At 42.9% G+C, this 13,986-nt stretch overlaps 1 protein-coding gene across 1 annotated transcript in view; it reads left to right on the forward strand.

Moving 5' to 3' along the window:
* Window positions 1-8,209: 8,209 nt before the first annotated feature.
* The window catches only part of nrip1a (nuclear receptor interacting protein 1a), a 43,691-nt gene continuing 37,914 nt past the window's right edge, over window positions 8,210-13,986 (forward strand). Inside the window, exon 1 of the mRNA XM_017707218.2 lies at window positions 8,210-8,462. The gene's annotated coding sequence lies outside the window, so the exon portion shown is untranslated. The remainder of the gene's footprint in view (window positions 8,463-13,986) is intronic.

Consider the following 13,986-nt stretch of genomic DNA (forward strand, 5'->3'; position numbering starts at 1 on the left):
TTTCTGTTAAAAAAATGTATAAACTCTACAAGTATTGTAATAATTTTATTTCATTCTTATGTTTTGGTTGAAAACAAAAAAAAAATGCCAAAAATGTCAAATTCTTGAAACACCCAATGGAAAATTCTCTAATTTTTTTTTCTCTGTGGTATCTTGGTAGATACAGCCAAGCGAGTTCTCCCATTGGTTAGGACTTCAGGAGCTGAGGTGAAGTCAGGCTAATGTGTCAGGTTCAGCACTAACATAACTAGGAAGTGACATCAATCGATCACAAGAGAAAAAAAGGTCTCTTTAGACCTTCTGGAAGTCCTAGATATATTACTGACCGTGAGCATGTTTGGTAGCGTGACCGTTTCAATCAGCTGTTAGACATGGAAAACAGTGGTGGCAGCTCTTTACCAGAGCTCTTTACTTACAGAAACACTGTAAAACGGCAAAAAGTTAATATGTGTTAATATGTTTATTATGGGGCGGCACGGTGGCGTGGTGGGTAGCGCTGTCGCCTCACAGCAAGGAGGGCCTGGGTTCGATTCTCTGTGTGGAGTTTGCATGTTCTCCCCGTGTCTGCGTGGGTTTCCTCCGGGTTCTCCGGTTTCCTCCCACAGTCCAAAGACATGCAGTCAGGCCAATTGGGTGTGCTAATTTGTCCCTAGGTGTGAGTGTGTGAGTGACTGTCTGTGTCTGTGTGTCTGCCCTGCGATGGACTGGTGACCTGTCCAGGGTGTATCCTGCCTTCCGCCCGAAGACTGCTGGGATAGGCTCCAGCTCCCCCCCGCGACCCTGACGGAGAAGCGGCTTAGAAAATGGATGGATGGATGGATGGATGTTTATTATGTTAATATGTTTATTGTGTTAATATGTTTATTATGGCATACACGCCCTCTCCTTGGATCACCACCTTACCGTGGTGGAGAAGTTTGCGTGCCTACGTGATCCTAGGAGCGATGTTGTCAGGGCCGAAAGCTCCTGGTAGGGTCTCCAAAGGCAAACAGGTCCTAAGTCATGGGCCAGACAAAGGGTGATCCAAAAACTTCATATGATGAAAAAGAACAGGATCCAGTTTCCCTCTCCCGGATTAGCGTTACCGGGGCCTCACCCTGGAGCCAGCCCTGGGAGGGGCTCCTTAGCGAGCGCTTGGTGGCCAGGCCTTTACCCATGGGTCCCAGCTGGGCTCAGCCCAAAAGAGCTACATGGGGATCGGGTGGCGGCCGAAGGTGGGGGCCTTGGTGTTCCAATCCTCAGCTACTGAAACTGGCTCTCGGAACATGGAATGTGACCTCTCTGGCAGGGAAAGAGCCCAAGCTAGTGTATGAGGCTGAGAGATACCAACTAGATATAGTTGGGCTCACCTCAACACATGGCAGGGGCTTTGGAACAGACTCTCTCAAGAGGGGTTGGACTTTATTCCACTCTGGAGTTGTCCAGGGTGAGAGGCTTTGGAGAGGCAGGATTTGGCTTACTCATAGCTCCCTGGCTCAGCGCCGGTACATTGTTGTTTTCTCCAGTGGACGAGAGGGTTATTTCCCTGCGCCTTTGGGTCAGGGAATGGGCTCTGACTGTTGTCTGTGCTTATGCACCGAATGGCAGTTCGGAGTACCCGGCCTTCTTGGAGACCCTGGAGGGGGTACTGGAAAGTGCCCCCTGTGGGGACTCCATTGTCTTGCTGGGTGATTTCAACGCTCACGTGGGTAATGACAGTGAGACCTGGAAAGGCGTGATTGGGAGGAATGGCCTCCCTGATCTGAACCCGAATGGTGTTTTGTTATTGGAGTTCTGTACTCTCCACAATCTGTCCATAACAAACACCATGTTCGAAAACAAAGGTGTGCATAAGTGCACATGGCATCAGGACACCTTAGGCTGCAGTTCGTTGATCGGCTTCGTAGTTGTGTCATCGGATTTGCAACCATGTGTTTTGGACGCCTGAGTGAAGAGAGGAGCGGAGCGGTCAACCAATCACCACCTAGTGGTGAGTTGGATCAGATGGTGGTGAAAATACCGGACAGACCTGGCAGACCCAAACGAGTTGTTTGGGATTGTCTGGCAGAGAAACCTACCAGAAAGATCTTCAACTCCCACATCTGACAAAGCTTCAACTGCATACAGAGAGGCCGGTGACATTGAGTCCAAGTGGGCCCTGTTCCGTGCCTCCATTGTCGATGCAGCGGATCAGAGCTGTGGCCGCAAGGTCATAGGTGCCTGTCGTGGTGGCAATCCCCGAAACCATTGGTGGACACCTTGTGTAAAGGAAGGCATCAAGCTGAAGAAAGAGTCTTATCGGGCTTGGTTGGCCTGTGGGACTCTGGAGGCAAAAGATGGGTACCGAAGTGTCAAGCGGGCTGTGGCTTCGGTGGTTGCTGAGGCAATAACTCGGGTGTGGGAAGAGTTTGGTGAGGCCATGGAGAAAGACTATCGACAGGCACAGAGAAGGTTCTGGCAGACCGTCAGGCACCTCAGGAGAGGAAAGCGATTCCTGACCAACTCTGTATACAGTGGGGCTGGGGGCCTGCTGACTTCGACTGGCGACGTCATTGGACGGCAGAAGGAATACTTCAATACTTTTTCTCCCCAGACGAGGCAGAGCTTGGAGATCCAAGCAAGGGTCTGTCCATCACTCGGGCTGAGGTAACCAAGGTGGTTGGAAAACTCCTTGTAGTACCAGAGGTGGATGAGATCCGCCCAGAATTCCTGAGGGCTCTGGATGTTGTAGGGCTGTCTTGGCTGACACGCCTCTGCAACATCGTGTGGACATCTGGGGTGGTCCCCCTGGAATGGCAGACCAGGGTGGTGGTCCTGCTTTTTAAGAAAGGGGACTGGAGGGTGTGTTCCAACTACCAGGGGATCACACTTCTCAGCCTACCTGGTAAGATCTATGCAGGGGTACTGGAGAAGAGAGTCTGACCGATAGTTGAATCTCAGCTACAAGAGGAACAATGTGGATTTTGCCCAGGTCGTGGAACACTGGACCAGCTTTTATCTTCACCAGGGTTCTGGAGGGTGCGTGGGAGTTCGCCCAACCAGTCTACATGTGTTTTGTGGATTTGGAGAAGGCATTTGACTGCGTCCCTCGGGGGATCCTGTGGGGAGTGCTCTGGGAGTACGGGGTGAGGGGCTCATTGTTACGGGCCATTCACTACCTGTAAAAACGGAGCAGGAGCTTGGTTCGTATAGCCGGCAGCGGCAGTAAGTCAGATTGGTTTCCAGTCAGGGTTGGGCTGTCCATTGTCGCCGCTTCTGTTCATAACTTTTATGGACAGAATTTCTCAGAACAGCCAAGCGGCAGAGGGTGTCCAGTATGGTGGCCTCAGGATTTCACGTCTGCTTTTTGCGGATGATGTGGTTCTGTTGCCGTCATCAGGCCAGGACCTCTAGCTCTCTCTGGACCAGTTTGCAGCCGAGTGTGAAGCAGCTGGGATGAAAATCAGCACCTCTAAATCTGAGACCATGGTCCTCAGTCGGAAAAGGGTGGAATGCTCTTTCCAGGTTGGGAGTGAATTCTTGCCCCAAGAGAAGGAGTTTAAATATCTTGGGATTTTGTTAATGAGTGAAGGAAGGATGGAGCGAGAGGTTGATAGGCGGATTGGTGTGGTGTCTGCAGTAATGCAGACCCTATACTGGTCTGTCATGGTGAAGAGAGAGCTGAGCCAGAAGGCAAAGCTGTCAATTTACCAGTCAATCTACGTTCCGACTCTCACCTATGGTCACGAGCTTTGGGTAGTGACCAAAAGAATGAGATTGCGGATACAATCGGCCGAAATTAGCTTTCTCCACAGGGTCACCGGGCTCTCCCTCAGAGATAGGGTGAGAAGATCGGCGATTCGGGAGAGGCTCGGAGTACAGCCGCTGCTTCTCCACATTGAGAGAAGCCAGTTGAGGTGGTTCGGGCATCTGGTAAGGATGGCTTCTGGACGTCTCCCTAGGGAGGTGTTCCAGACATGTCCGACGGGGAGGAGACCCCGGGGAAGACCCAGGACACGTTGGAGGGATTATATCTCTCAAGTGTCTTGGGAACGCCTCGCTATCCCTCCAGAAGAGCTGGAGGAGGTGGCGGGGGAGAGGGAGGCCTAGGCCTCTTTGCTTGGGCTGCTACCCCTGTGACCCGGGCCCAGATAAGCTGTTGAGGATGGATGGATGGATGTTTATCATAAAGAAAATATAGACCGTCTTCTTCAGCCTTCAAATTCTGCATTTAATCTGGAAAAATACTTATGTGTATTAGAATTAGCTTAGCACTAACATATTACTAGAATTCCATGGGGGGGCGCAGAAATTAGCATTATTGTAAAGTTGTGAATTCCACAAATTTTATTACAGATATTTACATATATTTATCACCACCAGTAAAAAAAAGTTTTTATTTAGTTTTTCAAGCATAATTTTTATATATTTTTGCTTCATTTAAACATATTTTTGTTATTTTATTAGTTCCTAATCTTTGGCTGTCAGCCCTCCTGTAAAGGCTCTACATTACCTACAACAAAAAAGCTTATTATCATAAATAATACATTATCATTTTGCAATATTTTGGGTGGGCAATTTGATGATATTTAATGTCACTGTGATACATTACATTACATCACAGTTACATCAACTCTTCTGTGCATATTGTGGATATTGTCAATACCTAAAGTACCCTGGCAAACTACATTTCATTACAAAGGGATCATTGTTGACAATTAGCATAATGCAGTGCATTAAATTCACTTAAATACTGGATAAAATAATTGAATTAATAGTGTTTGATAGTATTTTAAACATGCTTGTGGGCAACTGTTGCTTTTTTATCTAGTCTAACTTGTCAAATCTCAACATAACTAAATACTGAGATGCATCTAATGTATGGTGAAAAGTATTATGGTATTATATTTTTGCCATATTGCTCACCCCTACCAAGTCGTATTCATAATTTTTCATTTTGTTTATCTTATTATTGTTGCTTTGCTCCTTCATAGCCTTCAACTTCTAACCCAAATGTGCCTATTAATAGCATCCATGTCAATACTGTGTTAAACTGTAATGTCTTTCTCTCTCTGCTGGCCAAACCAGCCAAACCTTTGTATTCGAGTCCAAAGGTGACATCACAGTTAGCACTTCCCTCACCCCATATCCTTGTTTGCACCTGCCGTCCCAGGGAGCCTGTGCTCCTTCCTGGTCATAGTAAGTTCAAGCGAAACCAGCAGAATCAAAGGTCATTGTCTCTTGGCAGTCCCAGCATTGTTTTTTTTCTGGAACCATCAGGTGCTAAGGCCAAAGTCTGCTTAGTTTAGGTCTGCTGTATGACACAGTGCATTGGCCTGGGTTGAAATGCTCTTTGAACTGTTCACTGCTTATTTTTGTTGTTATATTGAGGAAAAGGATGTAACTCAACCCCTGTGACTAAACTATAAGAGTTAGAGCACGATGACGCGCTGTGACATGACTCATTTTAAGTTTATTCAGGTGAGGTGCACTTAACCCCTTAGAATCCTGGGTTTTTACATCTTAATTATTCTTATTCTTTCTTATAACCTATTATTCAGTACTATTCAAGCTATTCTTAACTTTCCTATTATCTTTATGATCAGTCTGACCCCATTTAATGTTTAACATCTCTAAATAAATGATTGCCATGCTTCATATTTAATGGCTTTTCCTAATTTAATAGGGGCAATGTCCTGTACTCATTTTGTATGTGTTCTTAGGGGTCAGTTTGACTATATGAAACATAAGAAATATCAACATTTTACAAACATTTGTTTCAATTGTTTTTGATGATATTTAGTCACTATAATACAAATTTTATAATCTTTTAAAATCTTCCATCTACTTTAGGCCCTAGCCTAACACATTAACACCTGTCCTAGTGCCAGAACCACTGATAGTTCACATGACAGAACTATCTGGGAAGGGAAAACATAATTTCCACTTTGATATTTCCTGGAGGTTTAATTTGCTGGGGCCAAATTGACCCCAAGGATAAAACATTGGTAAATTTGAAGAGAACAAGAGGGTTAAATCATAGGGGTGAGGAGTGGAAGCCTTGACCTGCTGGCAGCTCCTGGCCATTTAAAGGGCTCACATAACTGGAAATAGAATTTCACTCCCTTTTTGGAGTTTAATGTAGTATGATTACATTTTTAAAGTTTTACCATTCACTTCTCACTTTATACAAACTGTATAGCTGCAAAAGCAGCCCACTTTAAATTTACTGTGTTTGTGATGTCACAAAACAACTCATTTGCATACAGTAAAGTATCCACCTTCTCAGCCTACAGCAGTAATTTACTACATAAAACACCCAACAGGAGCACATTACAATACACAACTATGCAGAGTGCAGATACATAACAGTGTGAATCTATATACACTGCTCAAAAAAATAAAGGGAACACTCAAATAACACATCCTAGATCTGAAAGAATGAAATATTCTCATTGAATACTTTGTTCTGTACAAAGTTGAATGTGCTGACAACAAAATCACACAAAAATCAATGGAAATCAAGTTTATTAACCAATGGAGGCCTGGATTTGGAGTCACACACAAAATAAAGTGGAAAAACACACTACAGGCTGATCCAACTTTGATGTAATGTCCTTAAAACAAGTCAAAATGAGGCTCATTATTGTGTGTGGTCTCCACGTGCCTGTATGACCTCCTTACAAGGTGGCGGATGGTCTCCTGAGGGATCTCCTCCCAGACCTGGACTAAAGCATCCACCAACTCCTGGACAGTCTGTGGTGCAACGTGGCATTGGTGGATGGAGCGAGACATGATCTCCCAGATGTGCTCAACCACTCCTTTAAGAGGGTGTCTTGCTAATCGCCAATAATTTCCACCTGTTGTCTATTCCATTTGCACAACAGCATGTGAAATTGATTATCAATCAGTGTTGCTTCCTAAGTGGACAGTTTGATTTCACAGAAGTTTGATTTACTTGGAGTTATATTGTGTTGTTTAAGTGTTCCCTTTATTTTTTTGAGCAGTGTATATGTATATTCACTAACTTTGTTACACATACCAGGATGCACTGATTTGACTTCTTCTGGACACAAAGAGGACTACATTTTGCCACTGTCCTCAGCTGAACCCAGTCAGAGTTCAGATTGACCCCTTGAAATGCATAATCAATGGTCAGCAGCAAAAGGCAGGCCAATACAAGATTCATATATGCGACGGCTTTTGAATGGTAGAGCGGGTCTGGCGGGGAGGGGCAGCAACACCTTCACATCTTTTTGTACCCCAGCAAACTGTGAAACTCTTGATGGCTGATAGTGACTCCCAGCAGGATCTCGGCCTTCCCAAAGCGACAGCACAGCATGTTTGCTTTAGCCAGAGCTGAAGGCTGGTCCTGTGGACTGCTGAGGTGTGAACTCGGTGTAAAGTCAAAAGCTGTGAATTGTCAAAGATATATATACATTGTGAAATAAAAATAGGTATCACTGTAAATTTTGAAGCGATGTACTAATCTATTTAAGGTGTAAAAAGGAACTAATAATTACAGTGAATCGATTTCTGATTTAATTTCATATGTTTCTAAACTGAAACTCAGGTGGAGTTCTGTATGTGGTGAACCACATTGGTCATGAAACAATCGCTTCTACCCTCAAAATGCTTATTATGTGTGTAGTAGAGAGCAAGTTTATGCTAAAAATGTCAGAAAATTTGTGTTTATATTTTTAAAAATCACACATTAATTAACAACTTTGCATATTTAATTACTTTTATTGTATTCATCAGTGTTAGCCAACATTACAACTTCAGTGTTTATATATTTAAAAATTAGCTTATTTATTCACTTCCAACAGCGACCAAAAGGCGGTTTCTGAACTGCGCTAGCCTAACATGTAATTGAACAGGTCTAAGCCTGAGGAGATGTAGCTCCCCTGTGCTGGCTACGTGTAATCATACAAGACCTTAATATAGGCCTGCCTAATTATATCACAGCCTTGGTATGAGGCAGAAGTACTTGTGCTGTGGCTTTAAGGCTAGGAGGAGTGAACATGACGTTAGGATTTCTTTTCCCACCCGTAATCCTTGAAAACCCCGCCTCGTGGTCTCTGATTAGCGAGATACTGGTGAGTACGAGCCGCCAGCCAATCCTAACACAGGAGATGAGAGCGTTTTAGCCAATCACAGCATAGAAGCGGAAACCCTTCCAACCAATCCGAGTTCAGAGGGGCGGGACTTGTCGCAATACGGGTAGGCGTGTACATGGCATTGCAGAGTGCCGGGGATACCTCGCATAAACAATTCAGCCAGTCGACTGCATTGACTCTAAAGCCGAGAGGGAACGATAGAAAAGGCGCGTAGCTCATATAAAGCAAAGACCATATCACTTTTTTAATAACAAAAAGCGTATACTCGTTGAGTTTGGCTTGGTCTACCTTGACAAGAAAGCCTGAACATGTGGCCAGAAGACTGTAGCCCACAACGCAGCACAATTCTCAGAGGACTCTCATCATATGAAGCCATTTGAACAGGTACGTGCTCAGCTGAGGGTACACAGTCCTGATGTGTAACATTAGCTGCTTGAGAGAAATGGATGGTCCTCAGTTACTCGCTAATGTGGGAAACGAAGCCTGAATAGGGCTGAATTGAAGGTGCCAGCCCGCGTTGTTGCATTAAACTAGCTCGAGCGGCTCTACATTTTCGCGTGAAATAAGCAGTTGAAAGCAGGAATGTCACACTGTGACGAGGTAGTAGGAGCTGACGTTTCCATTTTGTTTCATTGTGGTCAGGCTTGGGTTTTCCACTGTGGGTTGCCAGCCAGTGTTTACTCGTAAACACTAGGTATGGTCTGGTACCGTACGAGGATGACATTTTGTTTCATGTGTACAGTCAAACAGATGACATGAAGATGAAGAAAGGCAAGGCTAGCTTGACAGTACGCAAGGAAAGCCTGCTTTATGCTGCTGGGCATCAAGGGTTCTTCCATCTATTCCAAGTCAAAACACAGTACATGCAAAACAGGATATTGCTGTTGATCTTGATGGACCCTGTAGCCTGTGGCCTCTTATGCGTCTTCCTCGATTTAGCAGGTCTACGAAGCAGATAGGTGGCAGTTCCCTCAGGTCTTGTAGCCTGTAGCCTACTGGCCAACATGTGCCTGGAGCTGTGGAAGTCTGTCGTAGGCTACCTGTAGGTAGGGCTGGGCAGTATGACGGTATATATCTTTATCGTAATAGGGTTTGTTACAGTACAATACAGTGTATTTTTCTCAACACATGCTTATCAATGAGTACTTGTAGAACACTGACCAGCTGCGTGTTTCATTATAAAGAGAGCAAATTTGGGAATTTTAGTGCACAGTATGCCAAACACTAAATAAAAATCTCAGTTTAAAATGTAGCTCTACTGGTTCTTTTTTTCTGAACTTATGTCTGAAATAGTAAAGATCATAACATGTCATGTATTGTGAACATTTCTTATCCCAGTATATTGTATTTTTGTCATATCATCCACCACTGCCTGTAGACTGCAATGTTTTCCATATTTTTTTCTGAAGATTAATATTCGGATTCTTCGATTCATGCTCGTGGTACATATCTCTTGTCTTTAATGTGTTTTCTATGGGAAGAAATCAAATAAAGGCTGAAGACCGATAAGAAAGCAGTGAGTCATTTCCACCCATGGTGGCTGTGAACTGTTGAATGCTTTAGCGCTTGGTCCTGATGATAACCAGCAGTATGGATTTTGGCCTTGAGACTTTATTAAGTTCTTCACATTTCCAATCATTGTGAAGCCGTGGAGAGCTGTAGTAAATGTCAGAAGGTCAGGAGTCACAGGCTGAAAGGTCATGGATTTATTAGCTCAGGTGTTTGTAGATAGCCCTCTTTAATTGTGTGGATAAATCTCCTAATCTCTCTGTTGATGAACTTTTCCACGCCACCTTTCCCAACCTTTGCTGTGTTGAGCAAGGTAAACAGTATTTCAGATAGACGGTTTTTAGGTCAGTGTGGACACTGACCCATGATGTGGCCGTCTGTGTAAATACGGATGACAGTGCTGCATTTCACTAAGTTGAAACTGTTATGATGGTCGCTAGAGCTGGGCAGGTATGACAGTATTTAACACTACTGTGATCATTTACATCACAGTATGCTTTTGTGGGGACATTGTGGATATTGTCAGTACAGAGCTGCATGTTTCTTTATGAAGAGGGCATAATTAACTAATAATTAAATAATAACCGTGTTCCCCACAGTTAGGCTGTGCCCCCACCCAAGTATATTTTATCCCCTTTTAACAATATACAATTTCTATTTCTATTGTCCTGGGTTTGATGCGGAATATTAAAAAAAAGTGTATTTAGTACTAAATTTGAATTCCTAAATAGTCATTTAGCATCCGTGAGCCAATAGGCATGCTTCTTTCAAAATCTAGACTTCTGGTTAGCTGTCTAACCTACATGACACATGCATGTTACTAACATAAGTGCTTCTTGGTTAATCTATAATAAATGTACCCACTTCCAGCACCTCACACTCATTTCTGGCTTGCGACTGAAAAGAAGGTACTGAGAAAACTATTGTCTGGAAACTCATATTGAAATGAAAGTTGCTTTATGTAGACTTTAATTAAAACTGAAAGAAGCAGCATTACTGAGTCAGGAACGACAAAAAGTCCTTTCAGAATGCTCGCAAACATCAGATTCAGATGTTTGGGGAAGGGGCCTGAAGCATAATCCAAAATCTGCTTTTGCATGTGCAGTTACACATACACACCAGAGAGGCCAAATCCCCCAAATTTACTTAGTGTAGCTTTAAGGTATTAGTGGTGGTATTGATATCCATATATTTGTAATCATACCTAGCCCTAATTGATGTGTTAGGATAGCCAAATATTAACCTCCATGTTGCCCCAGTTTTGTTTCAGACTTTTGTGTGTAATCAGTCCTGTTTAAAATTGGTTTAATTTGACAAAATATATTCTTATGTGGCACTTCTGGTGCTTTTTGTGCCTCTTCTCACTTACCAAAAATAAAACTAAATCCTGGGTTGCATATTGTGTGTCATGAAAAGGTCTTCAAGTATCATGATATTAAACTTTTGCCATATCGACCACGTCTAATGGTTCCTGCCTGTTACTAGTGTATAATATATGGTGGGAAAGCCAGCTCCCGACATGAGCTGCATACAAACTGAATTTGTCATGCTGACTTTGAATTTTGCTGAAGATCTGTGTCCTCTGTTGAGCATAGTTTGTAGACTTCTTTCAGCAAGTCTGAATAGAGACCAAAGGGGAAACCTCAGCTCTGGAATTGTATCTGACAGCAGCTACTGATAAATGTAATTTTCAAGTGCGTATGCTGTTGTATTGCTTTGAGATGACCCCAGGCTAGACAGTTGGTTTGAGTACAAAATGCAGGTTTGTGAACTCTTGCCTTGTGTTTGTTCAGTGAAATTACCATGCCAGTTTATCACATGGTGAGCTGAATTACAAGGCCCAGTTGATTGGGACTTTGACCTTAATGCCGAATGCAATTAACTAACCGAGGGAATTAGAAAAGTTGTTGTTGTTGTTGTTGTTGTTGTTGTTGTTGTCTGAGTGGAACAAAGAGACCAGAAACGGCGTACACTTCTCATTTCAATATATGAGAAAGAAAGGCAGGACAAGGGCAAAGGAGGAATGAATGACATTGAAAGAGTATGTGCGTGTGGCTATGCGAGATGCTTTGTGTGGTTCGTGTGCGGTGCAGGAGCCAGTATGTGCGCCCGAGCACTCACTCTGCATGTGAATGCACGTGCAAGCACAGTGTGGGTTGTTGCTCACGAGGTAATGACAGACTCATCTACTGGACGTAAGGGCATGAAGTCCATCAATCATGACCCATAATTGATTGAGCGTAATGAAGATTGAGCTGCATTATTCATAGTTTGGAAAAAAAAAAGAAAGAGAAACAACAGCAGGCCCACACTGAGATCGAGGTCAGATAAATCAAGTGGAGAGGTGCCCACGCAAGCATTGCCTTGTTCAAAAGACGACCGGCTGGACGTGATCTTGTAAACATACCAGATCAATGAGAGCATGCCAGCAAAGATCTCAGCACTGCACCAGCTTTTAAGAAGAAGACATTTACAGTAGCTCTTAAATTGGCTTGCGCTATGGTCTGCAAGGAGGAGAGTAGGAGGAGGGGAAAAAAAGAAAAAAGACAAATGCAAGCAAAGAGTCCTGTATTAAACTAACGGCGTAAGCAAAAGTAGAGGGCAAAAGGAAAAGAAGGATCTTAAATCATGTCTCTGGGTGCCAGCTCATCTGTCAGGAGTGCCGCACAGAAATGATTTTTCCATCTGTAGAATAGAAATGTCAGCCCAGGGCGAGCAAGGTGTATCGGTGACATTTTTATAGAGTGGACTGGTATTATGCACGCGATTTATGGCCTGCGTACAAGTCGCTGCACATGCGAAAAATACTCCCTCGGTTTTAACTAAGGTGACTACGGCCTGAGTGAGCTCTCATTGTATCAATAAGACTGGAGTTTCAGATAATGATGTTTTCAACATGAGCTGCTTCATACTGAGATGCTAATATATGGGCAGTATGTAACCTGAATGTAGAAAGAGACTGAAAATGTGTTGAGGTTGTTATCTGCCAAATGGCTTCAGTGTATTTTTAAATGTATGAATGTGTCAAACTGGATGTGAGAGCTGGAACACACAGCATGTTCTGTGTTCTCTTTAAGAACATGCTGTTATAATGAGGGCTTTAGTTAACAAGTCTTGGCTTATTAGGTTTCTTTCTTTGTAGTGACATCATGTTTAGAGAGATAAGGCACAGTTCTTCGCTCTTATGAACAATTCAGAACTCCAAGTACTTTAAGATAACAGCAGTTTTGTGAATTTAAAGTTGGATTTCACACAATTCTTGTACATTTGTTGTCAACAAAGTCAAAGAGTGTTGAGGTGGGATTATAAATAAACTGGCACTGACACAAACTTCTTTACAGTTCTGGTGATGGGAACCAGGGTTCATTCACAAAGTGTACAGCACAAATATAATCACTGTATATTGGTTATGTATCTTTCAGTCTTTGAGAGCCTTTTCATCATTCAGAGTAGTTTGATGTGAAATGCTCTGTTCTATAGAAACTTACCAGTTCCTATTTTTACCGTGGTGGTGTTAGGAACCAGGGGCCACAGTGTCATCAGCACAAATATAGCCATTTTATTTACTAAGCTAAACCTGTGAATCTTCACATTTTCTGAGTTTTACATATTTACATTTTACATATAGTGGTAAATCTGAAAATACAACTATTCTTTTGATACTTCTTTGCCTTATATAGTTCTATATTCACCTCTCTGCCTTGTGTGGATTGTAAAAGGCCAAAACCTTTCAGAGCAAACATAAAACAATAGGTTCCTAATACCATGACTGTGGTCTCTAAGTATCTCTACAGTGGAGCATTTCACATCAAACCATTTTGAATTAAATTGCATCTTGACAATGCACTTGTAATAAAAATAGATGGAATTCTTCTTTAATTACTTAAGACGTCTGGTGTTGGTCACCACCACTGTGAATCATCCTGTCTCGCAAGTTTCTCTAGAATGGAGCATTTCATATCAAATCTGTCTGACTTTGTTTTCATACTCAACATTTAATTATGCTGAAACTTTGAAAAATCTGTGAAGATCCCCATTAAGAACAATTGTATGATGACTTTCTATGATGATTCTGATACTAAATGTATCTCAGATATAGCCCTGATTGATGAGTTAGGAAGACTTATATGGGATTGCTGGTGAATTCTTTGATGGACTGTTCATTTCAGGAAAACCAAAGCTCCTGCCCCTCACCCTATGTCTCTGGACAGCTCTAATGACCATAAGAAGAAAGGCTGCAGTGGGTTTTCTGTGTGGCAGGCTCAGCATAATTGAGGGCTCGAGAGGACACAGTAGGGGTGATGGTTAAATTGGACTTAGAGCTGTTATTCAACAGTGTCTTAATTTAACTACCCCACGGTTATATTAAGCAAAGCCCACAGAGAAAAGTGGCTCACTT

This window comes from Pygocentrus nattereri, chromosome 17 (genome assembly GCF_015220715.1).
Source record: "Pygocentrus nattereri isolate fPygNat1 chromosome 17, fPygNat1.pri, whole genome shotgun sequence".
In the NCBI taxonomy this organism is placed as follows: Eukaryota; Metazoa; Chordata; class Actinopteri; order Characiformes; family Serrasalmidae; genus Pygocentrus; species Pygocentrus nattereri.